The sequence below is a fragment of the Vombatus ursinus genome, unplaced genomic scaffold (assembly GCF_900497805.2).
Source record: "Vombatus ursinus unplaced genomic scaffold, bare-nosed wombat genome assembly UNPS02014831.1, whole genome shotgun sequence".
Classification (NCBI taxonomy): domain Eukaryota; kingdom Metazoa; phylum Chordata; class Mammalia; order Diprotodontia; family Vombatidae; genus Vombatus; species Vombatus ursinus.
In genome coordinates, this window is record NW_020954609.1 from 1,801,917 (window position 1) to 1,807,916 (window position 6,000).

A 6,000-nucleotide genomic window follows, 5' to 3' on the forward strand; every position below is an offset into this window, starting at 1 on the left:
ATACTCACACAGCACATATATACATGCAAATATACCACAAGCACATACCACACAAGTCTACCACCACACACACATACACACACATATATCATGTACACTAACACATACATAAACACATTCACACACTCATACAATATATATATATATCATATACAAGACACACCTCACATACTTATTACCATATATACACATGCAGACATACAACACACTCAAACAACATTCACACACTGTACACACACACACATCTATACAGACACTCACATACCGCACACCTCAAATATATACACACCCCATACAGTCACACACATACACACCACATGCTCACACAACAAAATACAAGCACACACACGTCACTCACACACACACACACCACATACACACATGCAAAATCACACATACTCAAATACAACACGGATATACCATACACACATACACATACATGAAACACACATATACACAACACACACTCACATACCACACATCTCACACACATACACACCACACACTCACACACAAAAATACATATATACACACATGTCACTCACATATACACACACTCACATACCACATACACACATGAAAAAACATCACATACAATCAAATACAACATAGACACACCATACACACATACATACACACTCACACCACACTCACATACACATACGTAAAATATACATGCATATACACATATATTGCAGACCACACAAACTACATAATGCATGCATACCATGTACACATATACCATGCACACTCATACATATACATACACACACTCAAACATATATATAGACATATACACTCACACACCACACACATACATATATGCACATATACACATGACAAGAGTCGTGTCCAGCCAGCCTATGTAGAATGTTCAATGTTCCATAAATTGGCAATTAAATCCCTTCAACGAGGGCCCCCCCACCCAGTCCCACCCTAGTACTTGTTCCCTTGGGGTAACCCCCAAAGAGGGGGGCACCGTAGTGCCTCCAACAGCTTGTAAGAATGCCTTTGAAAAAAAATTAAAATTAAATTAAAAAAAGAATGCCTTTGCACCCCCAACTCGGCCAGGCCTGTGCCTGCAAAGAGTATCTCAGAAGGGATGCTGGCAGCCTTCCAGTGACCTTGTGTTAGTCACCCTATCGTAGTTTCTTCATCTGAAAATGAGGGCTTCGGCTTAGGCTAGAAAATATCCCAAGTCCCTTCTATCTCTAAATCCAAAGACCCAGCCCTCTAATGGATCCACCTCTGTGAGGACAAGGTTGGTCATACCTAGGCCCCAGTTCACTAAAAGATGAAGAATTAGTGTTAACATGGCCAGAACTGTTAAAAGGCCGCCTAGGGATGAGTGACCCCCAGATGTGGCAGCAGGGACAATGAGTGGGGAGAGGAAAGGAGCAGTCAATGGGATGGTACAATCCCCACCCCAAAGAAATAGTCGGGGCCAGTCCTTGAGCTGGCAGGCTCTTGGCATTGGGTCATTGTTCCAGTTTCAGAGACCTCAGAGGCATCAAAGTCCAACTCTCTAATTTTACAGAGGGGGAACCTAGGCCACAGGGAGGGAAGGTCACTTGCCCAAGGTCACACAGGTAACAAGCATCAGAGACAAGATTTGAACTCTGGTCCTCTGACCCCAAACCATAGGTATCCAATGTGAGGTTGGGAGGTGAATAGGGGTCAGTGTCACAGACCTGAGAAAGTGGTGAGAAAGGAAGGATCTGGGAGCTGACATTCAGAAGCTCCAAGATTAGCAGCAGAAAAACCCCATCATTGAAGAAGAGGACCAGGTTTCTCCCTCCCAAAGGTTAGGAATGTGGTAGGGTAAGTCCAGGAACAAGGAGGGGGTAGGAAAGATAATGGAGAGATGCTATCATTCTGGATTGTGTACCATACCATGAGTATGTGCACTTAACTGTTTGGATGGCATGGGTGCAAGAGATTAAGAGATTACGGAATTCTTCTTCCTGTCCTCCAGTAGGAACTGCTTTCAAGAAAGTAGAAGTACCTTAACCACCAAGGGACGCCTGGGACAATTTCCTTAATAAAGCTATTTGGTAGCTCATGCACCTTAGGCTACATCAATAGCCAAGAATCAATTGGAATGCTGAAAAGTAGGCAGAGCAGCTTTAGCTGATCTACTTTGCAATTTTGCCAGAGGCACCAAGGCCAGAAAGTACTTTCCCTTTCCATGAAAAGCCTCCCACAAGCCTAGTTTGGCCCACTTCCTTCCAAGAAGGCCAAGATGTGCTCAAGGAGATTTCAGGCAGAGTCTTGCCCCGTAAACAAGGCCACCTCAGCATCATTATTCTCATTAGAGCATTTCATTCCACGTTGGGGCCACAACCCCAGCTATCATGGTGCACTGACACAGGAAAACAGAGCCTGTTTTGTAGAATCGGGTTTAGGAGGAATGGGAACTTTTTCCAAGGGGAAAAAGAGAAATTATTTCGGCTTTCACATGTACTTCCTCTCAGCACCGAAGGCAATTCAGCATCTGCTTGAACACCTCCAATACTGGGTACTCACTACCTTATCAGGCAGCCAACTCCATGGTTAGACATTTCTTACTGTGAGCTAATACAAACTCTGAGCCTAAATCGGCCACCCTTTGCCTGTCACCTGTTCTAGTCCTAGTTAACCTTCAGAGGTCTCACAGGATAAAAATAAGGCCTCATCTACATAGCTATCACATGCCTAATGACTACCACAGGGCACTTCCTGTCTCTGAGGCGTAAACTGAGAAATAACTGAGAAATAAGTAAACTGAGGCGTAAAGTGAGAATGAAATGTATTGAGACCACCAAATTTTACATCTATGCATCTGCACATATATATTATACAGGGTGTTCCAAAAGTCTTAGTGCAGTTTTAAGCTTTAATAGCTACAAAATTTGAGTAGATTCACCATACCAAAGTTTAGAACATAATACCAAATGACAATCACAGAATCTCAGAGTTCAAAGTTGAAATCTCTGAGGTCTTCTATTAGGATCCACACTTGAACAAGAATCCATTCAACATTATCCCTGACAAGTTGTCAGTAATAAGGAAGGACTTACTACTTCTAATCACTACTTAGAAAAAAGGGTAAGGCAGAGTGGGGAGAACTGTGGATCTGGAGTCCAGAAGACCCAGGTTCAGACACCAGCTGACTGGGTAACCCTAGGCAAGTCATAAGCTCAAATCCAGCCCTCTCACTTGCCAGATGAGGAAACTTGCCTAAGATTATATAGATAGTAAGCATCATAGCCAGGAATTGAACCCAGGCCTTTTAACTCCACTCACCATATATGCTGCTACATAAACTTGATGAGCTTCAGTTTCCTCATTTGTAAAATGGGGCTAATAATAACACACTTTTTCATGGTTAGTGTTAGCATCTGATGAGATTCTGTTTGTAAAGTGCTTTGCACACTACTGTTGTTACTTTTCAAGGCAGCCACTGGCACTTTGGGATAACTCTCCATGCTAAGAAGTCTTTCTTGACTTGAAATTTCACTGTCATTCTGTTGTGTCTTCTCCGACTGTTCCCAACGAAGCCAAGCAGCACTAGGCTAAGCAAGTCCTTCTCCACTGATAACCCTTCAGATCCTTGCACTGCTCTCATGTGTATATACTAGCCCTACCCACCCACCCCCCAGTCTCTTTTCCAAACTAAACATCCCCAGGTCCTTCAATTGAGCCTTATTTCCATCATGATCTCAAGTCCCTCCACCATCCTAGATGCCCTCCTCTGGATACTCTTCAGTCATTCTTAAAATATGGTGCCCAGAACCGAACAAATTGATCTGACCAGAGAGGAGGACAGCAATGTTGATCACCTCCATTCATAAGATTTTAAAAGCTGTGTATTAAAAAATACAATTGAATATCAGACAGTTGAATAACATCAAGCACTAAGATATTTGGAACTATATGAATGATAAACTACATGGCTCAATTTTCACTTGGATATCTGATATTATGTTAAATACACACATGCTGTCAATGTCAGCCTATAGGGAGATGTTGGGATTTGTTTTCAGATCACTCATTTTAATGAACCAAATCATTTTGATACTGATTAACAGGAAGGGCTGGCTCTGGACCCAGCCTGAAGCATTGGTAGCAAGACAGAATCAGATAATGCAATGGGGATTCAAATTGGTTTCCAATCAGATATGAAATAAGAGTTCAAAGCAAGGACACTGGACCCGCATACTTTTGGCAGAACCTTTTCATATGTGGTCTGAAGAGAAGTCCCCAAACAACAAAAACCCGGAAAAGAAAAGGACAGGCCTTTGAGCACCAGGAACATTTTGTCATTTGTCTCCCTTTTCCCTAGCATTCAGGATCCCTAAACTGAATCCAATGAAGGGTTGAAAGGGGGCCAAGATGACTATTGTCAAAGGTTTTTATGGAATCAGGAGGTTGTGATTCATCAAAAGGCAAGGGAGGGGCAGCTAGGTGGTGCAGTGGATAGAGCACCGGCCCTGAAGTCAGGAGGACCTGAGTTCAAATCCGGCCTCAGACCAAACACTTGAAACGTTCTAGCTGTGTGACCCTGGGCAAGTCACTTAACCCTAATTGCCCCCCAAAACACACACACACACACACACACACACACACACACACACACACACACAAAGGCAAGGGAAAAAAAAATCTTACCTAAGGTTCAATATGACTCTCCAGAACAGAACTAGGAAGGTTGACAAGAGAATAGAGCCCCCCCTCAAAAAAAAACCAAAACAGGGATACTTACACCTATTGAACAGTGAACATCAGGGTCTGATGGGAGTTGGGTGCCTGGCAGCCACAGGCTCCAATGATTGCATCAGTTAGGACCCAGAAAAGGGATGGAGGGAAATATTTACATGTTCCCAAGGATGATGATGCAGGATCTGATGCAAGAAAACCCTCTTTAGGGATATGGAAAACCAGGCATGTTAAAGCATTATTGGTGGAGTTGGGAATTGGTCCAACCATTCTGGAAAGCAATTTGGAACTACAATAAGAAAGTCTAAAATGGCTAAAATTGACTCAGACCCTGCTACTATGCCTATACCCCAAGGAGGCCAAACCCAGAAAAGATCCATAGAAACCAAAATATTCACAGAAGCGTTTTTGTAAGAGCAAAGAATTGGAAACAAAATCAATTAATTAATTGGGGACTATCTGAATAAATTGTGGTGTATGGATGCAATGGTAGCAGTGTAATGAAAAACACTGCAGCACAGGAAGATTTCTACAAGCTGATGCAAAGTGAAGCAGGCAAACCTGAGAAAACAATACATGCAATACCTTGAATAATGTAAATGGAAAGAACAAGAAAGCAATCAGACTTAAATGCTGATCACCAGATGACCCTAAAGAAGAGAGATAAGAATGGGCCTCCCCTCCCTTCCTGGGAGACTCTGGCAGTGGAACAGTTATGTCCTGTTGGGCTTGACTGATGTCCTGGTTACTTTGGCCAAACTGCCTTTTTTCTCCTTTTCTATTCTCTGTTATAAGAGATGATTCTCTGGGTTGAGGAGAGATATGGACAGAAATGAAAGTGAGAATAATGAAAACACTTTCAATTTTAATACTAATACTGTGACCACAAGCATCTCTGTTAAAAATAGTTTCAAGTGTAAAACAAAGATACAATCACTAATATGTATATATACATATAGTTAATAACTAAGTTTATTTATAACTAATAAAATAATGTGTTTTCATAACCTAAAAAGTGAAAGTGATATAAAACAACAGCCATAAATAGAAATTTATTAAAAAGAATCTTTTCTATAACTTCCCTGGCAAGTGGTTGCCTGGCCTTTGCTTGTACATCCCCAGGGACAGGGAGTTTACTTCAGCTTTCTTAGTTTCTTTCCTTGAGCCTAGGCTTTTTCTTGTAACTTCAATGAGTCAATCAACAAACATTTCTTAAGATGTTACATGCCAGGAGCAGCTAGGTGGCACAGTGGACAAGGTCCAGCCTTGGAGTCAGGAGGACCTGAGTTCAAATCTGGCCTC